This window comes from Nothobranchius furzeri, chromosome 13, assembly GCF_043380555.1.
Source record: "Nothobranchius furzeri strain GRZ-AD chromosome 13, NfurGRZ-RIMD1, whole genome shotgun sequence".
Taxonomy (NCBI): Eukaryota; Metazoa; Chordata; class Actinopteri; order Cyprinodontiformes; family Nothobranchiidae; genus Nothobranchius; species Nothobranchius furzeri.
The window spans coordinates 39,920,003-39,929,502 of NC_091753.1; the positions used below are offsets into that span (position 1 = coordinate 39,920,003).

Here is a 9,500-nt window from a genome sequence, read left to right on the forward strand (position 1 = left end):
TCACTTGTTCTGCACACAAAGTCTCACCAGTGTGATGACAGAATCTGTCGACACTTTTCCCAGCTGGATGTGAAACCTGGAAGTAAAAGTTTCCTGGCCTTGCTCTAAAAAGGATAATATTCTAATTTAGTGTATATTTAGACTGATGATTCAAACTCATTGTTCATCTTCTGTAATGTTTGTGATCATTAAGTCCATTATTTTTTCCACATTTCTTGAAATAGAAAGCACACTTCAGTTTTTTCCTCACTCTAAAGAGTGAATTCTTATTTCTGCAGCTAGTGTGTCTTGCATTAATCAACACATTGGAGTGATGGGAATTCCGGCTCTTTTTAGAGAGCCGGTTCTTTTGGCTCAGCTCACCAAAAAGAGCCGGCTCTTTCGGCTCCCAAGTGGCTCCTCAGATTTTCTGTTGCATAAAGTATTTTTATCACCAAAAATAATGTTAAACTATATCTAAAATGATTCACTAATGTAAAAAAATGCAATACTGAACACTTTAAGAAATCTCCACTTTCCGACGGCTGGCACTCATTTTCTCACCGTCTTCGTCGCACTCTCCTCTCTCTCGCTCGCCTTTTTCCTCCTCCTCATTCCCTCTCGTCTCCCTCCACCCGCATGTGCTCTGCTGTGTGTTTGTCTGAGTCTGATCCTCCCTCTTTCTCCCCCTACTGCTCTGTGAGTGGACAGTCTGGACACGCAGTAACGCATGTTGATCAATCACCTGTGGCTTTCACCAAAGCAAGAGGGGGAGGGGAGGGAGGGTGACGGCTCCCAACGACGAGCCGGCTCCCGTCGTTCACTTCATAGAGCCGGCTCTTAGAGCCAGTTCGTTTGCGACCGACACATCACTACTGCATTGATTAATCATTTAATCAATGCATTTGCAGTGGTCTCTAGTAGGAATTGCAAGTCATCCTCAAGGGGGAAGAAAAGCTCTGATGCATATGGAAAATGAACACCATAGCAACATCTAGAGTGTGAAGGTTGTATTTGCAACAATAGAACAAAGTTTCCAGCCATCGAGATGTCAGGTTTGCAATGAGGTGACCAGCCAGCCAGCAACATGTCTAGTGATGAATTGTACAGGGCAAGGACTAATTTTTACTAATGAGTTTATTTTACAGCATAATTTAATGCTAGAGCATCTTCTGGACTCAGACGCAGCTGCTTGGCTTGCCGAGTCTGCCATTTTCCTAAGTACCAGCCTCGCTACGGACTGTTTGGTAACATGCAGTGATGTATTTGCTGGTGGATGTAAACATAAACCCAGTGTCGTGCCCATCAAAATAAATAAAAATGTATGTTGTTTTTAGTGTTCCACACCTTTGAAAATTGAATTAACATAATCCTTACTTATTTTATTTCTTCTGGCTGAAAAGTTGCAATAGTTAATCCTTCCTAAAGATTAAAATGACAAATTAAGCGGCAAATTGCTGCAGAAACCACGGATATAACATAACCAAATCGTCATGAATACCGTAAATCCTCTAATACAGGCCCGGGCCTGTATTTGACTCAAGCTCATCAAGCTCCAGGCATTTATTGGAAGGAGGGCCAGTATTAGAGGCAGGCCTCTATTTCTATTTGAGCTAAATGAACTAATGGTTCACTGGAGTTTTGACAATTAAAATTGCGCCCACATTTTCAAAGTTAAACACATTTCTTTTAACAACGGTAGTTTCTGCTTCAGTCCTCTCCCCCCTCCCCCTGCGCAGCGGCTGCAAACTCACTGATGCGCCTGCAGCCTCTCAGTGTTCCTGCTGCTCTAAACATTAAAATAATTATTTCATTTTCTGTTCCTCACTTCTGATTACCTTCAATGGTGTTTGTTTGTTGCAACCACCAAGTACAAAAACTAACTTGTTTTTATTTGACCATTTTTCTGTCCTGCCTGTTTATTATCTTCCTGCATCTCCTCTCAATCCTACAGAAAAACTGCTACCTGGGTTCATATATATTGACCTTATGAGTTACCTTTGAACTGCAGTTCTAAAAGAGCTACCGACCGCAAAAACAGTGGAGCGCTCCCTGCTTGGCGGCCGTATCATACAGTCCGAGCAATAAACGCGGAAGTTAGATCCAAACACCCGTTGTGTGGGAGAAGCATCGAAATGAACTGTTTAATCTGCCCATCATTTGTGTTGAGAGATCAGCAGTGTTTGGATCAACAAAGGGCGACTACTTTGACAGTAGAAACTGTATTTATGGCTTATTTTTGTGCATTTAAAGTTCAGCCGCCATTGATAGTTGTTAAAAGTTGTTAAACCTGTGCATATGAAACAAAAAACGCCTTTTGTTTATCGATTTATTGTGAAAAAAGGAAGTTGTGCTTGCTCCTTTTCCTGTTGGGCAGTTGTGATTTATGTCCATTGACTGCGGAGGTGCTCCGGCGAAAATAGGATCGATTCTATTTTTGCCGGACGCCGGAACAGAGGGCGGCGCACGGCGCCGCACTGCCGGAGCACGGCCGCAGTAGTAGAATTGCTCTGATTGACAACGGGACCGATTTTGCTCTGGCGTTTGTGTCGGAGCGGAGCGGAGCGGAGCGGAGGTAGTGGAATTTGCGTCGGAGGACAAGGTGATGCGCGCAGCGCTCCGCTCCACAGCATGCAGCAAAACGCATCAGGCGCAAATAAAAGACAGAAAACATTAAAGGAAATGAACTGACATGAACGATCGTGTGTTAAATTAGTTTTTGAGGTGGCGACACCTGATTGTGGCCGTGCTCAGGAGGCAGACCTACTGACCGCGAAAACAGCGGAGCTCTCCCTGCTTGGCGGCCGCATCAGTGATCTGTGAGTCGGAGGACAAGGTGATGTGCCCCGCTCCACAGCAGCGAAACACATCAGGCGCAAATAAAAGACAGAAAACATTAAAGGAAATGAACCGACATGAACGATCGCGTGTCGGTACCTATGCTCTGACACAGCGCGTTGCCCCCCTGAGCGCAGGAGCTTGTCACCTGCTGACAGCAGGCTGCTGTCTTTTCCGAGGGCTGCATCTTGCCGGTCATTATCACGTGACAGCGACTAGTCGACGACAGGCATAAAAAGTCACTATAGTGAAGTCGACTAGTTCATACACCCCCTACTGCTGCTCCCCAGAGTGTTCTGCAGCATAATCAGCATGTTCTCTTTGAACTTGATAGTGTAATGACCTGGCTGGGGTTGTAAGCCAGGTGCATTCTGGGTATTGTGTTATGCGTGTTTCCTATCGTTCTGCTAGTTCCTATGTGCTGATTTACGTGTTGTGTGAGTGTTATTTAAGCCACAGGGAAGGTGATGTGTGTTCTGTGGAGCGGGTTGAATTAGCATAGTTAACTGACACCGTGACTCTGTGTGGTAGGAGCATGATAGAGGATCGTGTCTGTAGCGTTACAATGCCTTGAAGCAAAAGTCTAATAAAGGTCTGTGTGAACCCCTACTGCCTCCTGCTGGTTGATTTGGGGACTTTAACCCTGCCGCTGAGACGCTTGTATTTACTTGTTACTACATTCCACCCGGCCACAATAAGAGACCGGCCATTATTCACCTCAGCTGTCTCCGACACCGGCCAAAATTGGAGACCTGGCCAAAATTGGAGACCCGGCCTTTAATTGAATACCGGCCTGTATTAGAGGATTTACGGTATGTATACATGGTGCAAAAATCATTAGATCATAATTCACAGATAAAATGATGGCAAGAACAATTTTTTAAGGTTACAATTAGGTTACTGTTGAAAATTGGCATTTATGTAAAAGTTCACCAAAAATATTTTGATATGCAAGAAAAATGACTGAAATTGGCTAATGATACTTTACACTGATATGAGGAAGTAGCATCTATAACACTTGGCTTACTTGTCTCACAATGAAAATGCCCCAGTAAGGAGGAACATCTAAAATAATTTTAAATTTTAAATATTCACAACTCAGCATGAAGAAATTAAGCAAGTGATGAACTCCAAAAGCAAAAATGAATAGTTGTACAAAACCCCAGATTAAAGCAATACCAACATCAGAAACAACATAGCCTAATGTGGGTTAATTTACTCCATTTAAAAGGCAATAAGAAGCAGATACTTTACTTTATTAGAGCAGGCTGATAATTAAAATCCATACCAAATATACGGTACTTACTAAAAGCAGAAATGCAAACCTTTATGTTTTTATAAATTCAAAGGATTCAAATGAAGGCAGCTGACGTTTTGCTTCCTATCCGAGGAGTTTTGTCAGTTCTGACTAGAATGTGGGATGGTTAAGCTTTGAAACAATTGCTGTTTAATTAGGTGAAACTACCCATGAATACCTCTCCTCCCTACCCCAGAGGATACATTGATGTCGTTAGGTTCTATTGTGTTAGAATGATTGTTTTGATTATAGATGCAGGAAGGTGTGACCTAGACTGAAACTGTTTACCAATTGGGTTTAGAGCTAAATTGTAGGTGCTGGAAAGGTGAAACCTGGGTCCTCCTCCTCTGTTTAATGTAGGTCTTTCCTGTTTGATGTGGGTACGGAAAGCGTTCAGATCCCTGTCAATTTTTCACTTTGTTATATTGCAGCCATTAGCTAAAATCATTGAAATTGTTTTGTCCTCACTGATGTACACACAGGACCACATATTGACGGAAAAACATAGCATTTTAGAAATTTCTGCAGAGTTATTAAAAAAGGAAAACTGAAAAATCACATGGTCCTAAGTATTCAGACCATTTGCTGTGACACTCATATATTTAATTCAGAAGAACCCAAAGATCGCAGCCCTCCACCAGTCAGGGCTTTATGACAGAGTGGCCTGTCGGAAGCCTTTCCTCAGTGCAAGACACATGAAAGTCCGCATGGAGTTTGCTAAAAGACACCTGAAGGACCCTGAGATGGTGAGAAATAAGATTCACTGTCATGTTCTGTGTCCCTGTGGTCCCCAGCCCCCTCCAGGTTCCCTCATGTGTCCCCTTGTGTTCTCCATCCCTCTCTAGGTTCCCCTTATGTGTCTCCTTGTGTTCCTCATGTGTCTCCTTGTCTGTGTCCCCCCTCAGGTGCCTCCTTGTGTTCCCCAGCCCACTCCAGGTTTTCCCCTTAGGGGTTCCCCTTAGGTTTCTGTGTCCTTGTGGTCCCCAGTCCCCTCCAGGTTTCCTCTCAGGTGTGTGTGTTTTCCTTCTCCATTTGTTTATTTCTCCCTCTCTCCTCAGGTCTTTAGTTATTTATATTTTGGTTCTCCTGTGCCCTGAGTCTTTTAGGTTTATTTATGCAGTCTCATAGATTATGGCTTATTCCCCTCCTCTGCTTAGTTTTCCCTTCCCATTTGGTTTATTGATTTCACCAGGCTCTCCTCTGGTTCTCTCTCCCCACGCACCTGCTGCTCATCTCCTAATCACCCAGCCCCTGTGTATAAAACCCTGTCTTGTCTCTCAGTGTGCGTCGGTCCATTGTCGTTGTCAGTGTTGTTCTGTTCCTCCTCGTGAAACTCTAGGTTTTGCTCATCAAAGAGCTTTTTGTTTTTGTCAGTCGGGTTACTGACTTTAGGCTTGGCATCCTGCCTCTTCTTGGATTTTTGTATTTTTGGACATTGACTCCTAATACAAGGATTTTACGTTTTACTACGCTCCTGCCTTGTGTCGCTCTGGGTTTCTGCATCTTGGGTCCTGACCTCCTCCTGGCTCAAACATGACATTCTCTGGTCAGATGAGACCAAGATAGAACTTTATGGCCTTAATTCTGAGTGGTATGTATGGAGAAAACTGGGCACTGCTCATCAATTATCCAATACTGCCCCCACAGTGAAGCATGGCGGTGGAAGCATTGTGATGTTTTTCAGCTGCAGGGACAGGACAACTGGTTGCAGTTGAGGGAATGATAACAGTGGCCAAGTACAGGAATATCCTAGCCAGAACCTTCTCCAGAGTGCTCAGGACCTCAGACTGGGCCAAAGGTTTACCTTCCAACATGACAATGACCCAAAGCACACAGCTAAAATAAGGAGTGGCTTCACTGCAACTCTGTGACTGCTCTTGAATAGCCCACTCAGAACCCTGACTTAAACCCAATTGAGCATCTCTGAAGAAACCTAAAAATGGCTGTCCACCAACGTTCACCATCCAACCTGACAGAACTGGAGAGGATGGGCAAGGAGGAATGACAGAAACCCAAATCCAGGTGGAATAAACGAGTTGCATCTTTACCAAGATTAACGGCTGTATTAGCTCAAATGTGTGCTTCTACTGAATACTGAGCAAAGGGTCTGAATACTTAGGTCCATGTAATTATTTTTTAATGAATCTGCATACATTTCTACAAGTCTGTGTTTTCTGTCAATATGGGGTGCTGTGTGCACATTAATGAGGAAAAAAACAAATTTGTTGTTGATTTTAGCAAATTGCTGCAAAATATCAGAGTGAAAAAATGACGGGGGTCTGAATACTTTACATACCACTATAGATGGCCTTCTTTACTCCTTTCTCAAACCATCTTCTCTGTCCAGAGTGTGTACATTGTCATCTTCAAAAGTGTGTCCCTTATCCTTCAGTTGTAAGTGGACTGCAGTTTTGACCTGAGGAGGGGGCTCTTCTGTGTTCAGCTACACCTTATAAGCTTGACTCTCCCATATTCTAGTCAGAATTGACAAAGCTCCTCGGATGAGAAGCAAAACATGTTCAAGAAACCAAAGAAGTCCAATTGCCTTCATTTGAGCCCTTTTGGATTACCATGACCTGCATGACTAAGAACCTTCACCACCCTTTTATAAATGTTTCACTCTGTTGGATTTCTGTGGTTTAAAACTGGTGTCCTCCACTTGTGGATATTGTTTTTCCACCAGAAACAAAAGCACAACACTAACCCAGCACTGCCTCCATAATAAAAGGGAACTCTCTATAGGATATTCCGCATTTATAAGATCCTTTGAGCCACAGAGACGGAAAATTGATCCACCCATTTCACTGCTTGACATGTCAACTTATTTCCTGCTGTGTTTGAGAGTCTGAGATGTCTTTTCTTGTCTATTTTCAGGAGCTGCCAGAGAGGGAAACAAGTTGAGGATGGTCTCTGCCTTTGTGTGACATTAACACCCAGATAGCACATGTTGATTTATTAAAGATGCCACACACTGTGCTTCTCCAGGGACCTTTCCTAATGTGGCTTTTAATATATAAAGACACCATGTATTAAAAAATAGTCCTCTCTTTCATGTTCTTAATCCTGCTGAGTGTAATTCCTAAAATACTACAGTGTGAAATTAACTTGAGAAAAAAAATCTTTGGTTGTGAAGCCTTATTACCTGTCTGCTGCTGCTAAGTTCTCCAGAATGTAGACCACTGTGTTCTCCTGCTGCTGCTTTGGTTCTGAGATGCACACCATGAGGCTCCTCAATAACCTTTAAAGAGATAAGGATCCATCCTTATCTCTTTAAAGGTTATTGAGGCAAATATAGGTGAAATCAAACTGTACTCTGTTAAATTAAACATTACCTGTGCAATATTAATGCTTTTGCAGTAAAAGAGTTTGGTCCAAAAATGTCAAACTGTGACTAACTTACACCCAGTTGGCTCTTATCTCTTCTGGAAATCTAGATTTTCAAAGGCCAAACACCGGCTATGTGAAGCCAGAGATTCACTCTGATGTTACCAACTCAATAATGACTGAGGTGAATTGTTATGCCATCCAGATTTTATGGTTATCATCTGAAACCAAAAGAGAAAATCTAATTATGTATAAAGAATGAGTTGGACTCAGTTGACACAGTAACTGAATATTCCAAAGGGTTAACCTTTAATTATTTAGAAAATTATATAAAAACTAGGTATGGGACTCGATAAAAAAACAATCAATTTAATTAGGGGCGTTGTAATTAATTCATCTTGATTAATTGCATTTTAATCATTTAAGACGATTTGCGTCCAAGCTATTTATTTAAATCGATAATAATGTCAGTGAGGTACAGATGACATCCCCTCACTATGTGTATATCTCTGCAACCATAAGGTCTATTTGATTACTTTGTTCTCATTATAAAAGTTACCATTTTGGTATTAGTTGGGATGTGTAAAAATTAGAAAATGTGTAATGGATGAAGCGTAAATGAAGGTGAAACACTGTAAATGTTGCATACTGACCTGAGCACTAGGTGCCAGCGTAGCAATGCTAATATATAGAGGTGTAGTGTAGAGTTCAGGGGAAGTTCTGCTGAAGGCTATAAGATGAAAGTTGTGTGTGCTTTTCCCTCCTGCTGTAATAAAGGTACTGCCTGACTGATTTCTAGCAAATAATAAACATAAAAGTAAATAAGTAAGTAGATTTTTTTTCTTTCTTTCTTGTCTTAATGAAGAGGGATTTGTCGTGATTTGTTTAGTTGTAGTTTTAGTTGTGATTGGATAACATTAACAAAGGGTTTAAATGGTCTTGTAGCCCAGGATCTGTAATCGTGTTAGAAGTGCAGCTTGATGATATTTATTAATCAATAAGGCATACATAGAAATGCAATTTTTTTTCTGGCCCCTAACTGGGGGACACTCGGAATCAAAGTAGATTTTTTATGTTTTTTTTAATTAAATTAATTGTAATCAATTAATTAAATTCCTACCTCTAATCAAAATATGCATTTACTTTTTTGCGATGCATCAACTGCAAAAATAAGAATTTAAATAGCTAAGAATAAGTAAATAATTCAAACCAGAGCAAAAACATTTTTTCTACATTTTCTGACATCACAGAGAACAAACAGATGCATGAACCAAGAGTGACCGTCTCGCCATTTCCAGAACAAACCACTCTCCATAATTTCAGGACAGAAACACAAAAATCTTGGTGCTCCTGATCGCTTGTTTTCTGCAACAAACACCTTTGCAGAAAACATGTTCGAAGATCATGATTTGCATTAATCGAAGTCAATTAGCATGTCTCACATAAGAGAGGGCAGAAACAACATGGTCACATATTTGGAATAAATTAAATAGGTGGAAGAAAAACCCAGCTAAATGATTAGAAACAACTAAACCTGTACACGGGAGTTGTTTCTGTAAAAGATATGAACACATTAGTTTTAAACTCATATTTAAAACTCCACAAATGAGAAAATATAAGGGTTCTTGGAGACTGAAATGATCATTTACATCCCCAGCACTAAATTTAAAACTGTTTTCCAGGTTACTTGAATTAATAATAAATAATTGGATCTTTTAAAGGTCACATTTACTCCACAACCTAGACTGATGGACAGGGACTTTGTTGTAACGCTGTGGCATTGTCTTTTTTTATTTATTTATTCATTTTTTTTGTCTGTGTGCCGTCAGAAACCTGACTGGCTACTTTCACTGAGCTTGGACTGCACTTTCTCTGCACTTTCGACATAACTGTACTTCCCAGAGACTGAGCTCCTTGATTCATGACAGCGCTAATAATGACAACATTGAAAGCATGTGACAAGTTAATAATATCCTTAGTGATGTGACATGAGGGAGGACACATTTGTATCTTGTACAAGAACTTTTCCCCTTTTCTAGGACAAAACACTGAGGTCATTGCT

At 41.2% G+C, this 9,500-nt stretch overlaps 1 long non-coding RNA gene across 1 annotated transcript in view; it reads right to left on the minus strand.

Annotated features, from left to right (window-relative positions):
* Nucleotides 1–6,955: 6,955 nt before the first annotated feature.
* The window catches only part of LOC139062577 (uncharacterized), a 7,012-nt gene continuing 4,467 nt past the window's right edge, over nucleotides 6,956–9,500 (minus strand). The window contains exon 3 of the long non-coding RNA XR_011516139.1: nucleotides 6,956–8,233. This is a non-coding gene — a long non-coding RNA (uncharacterized lncRNA). The remainder of the gene's footprint in view (nucleotides 8,234–9,500) is intronic.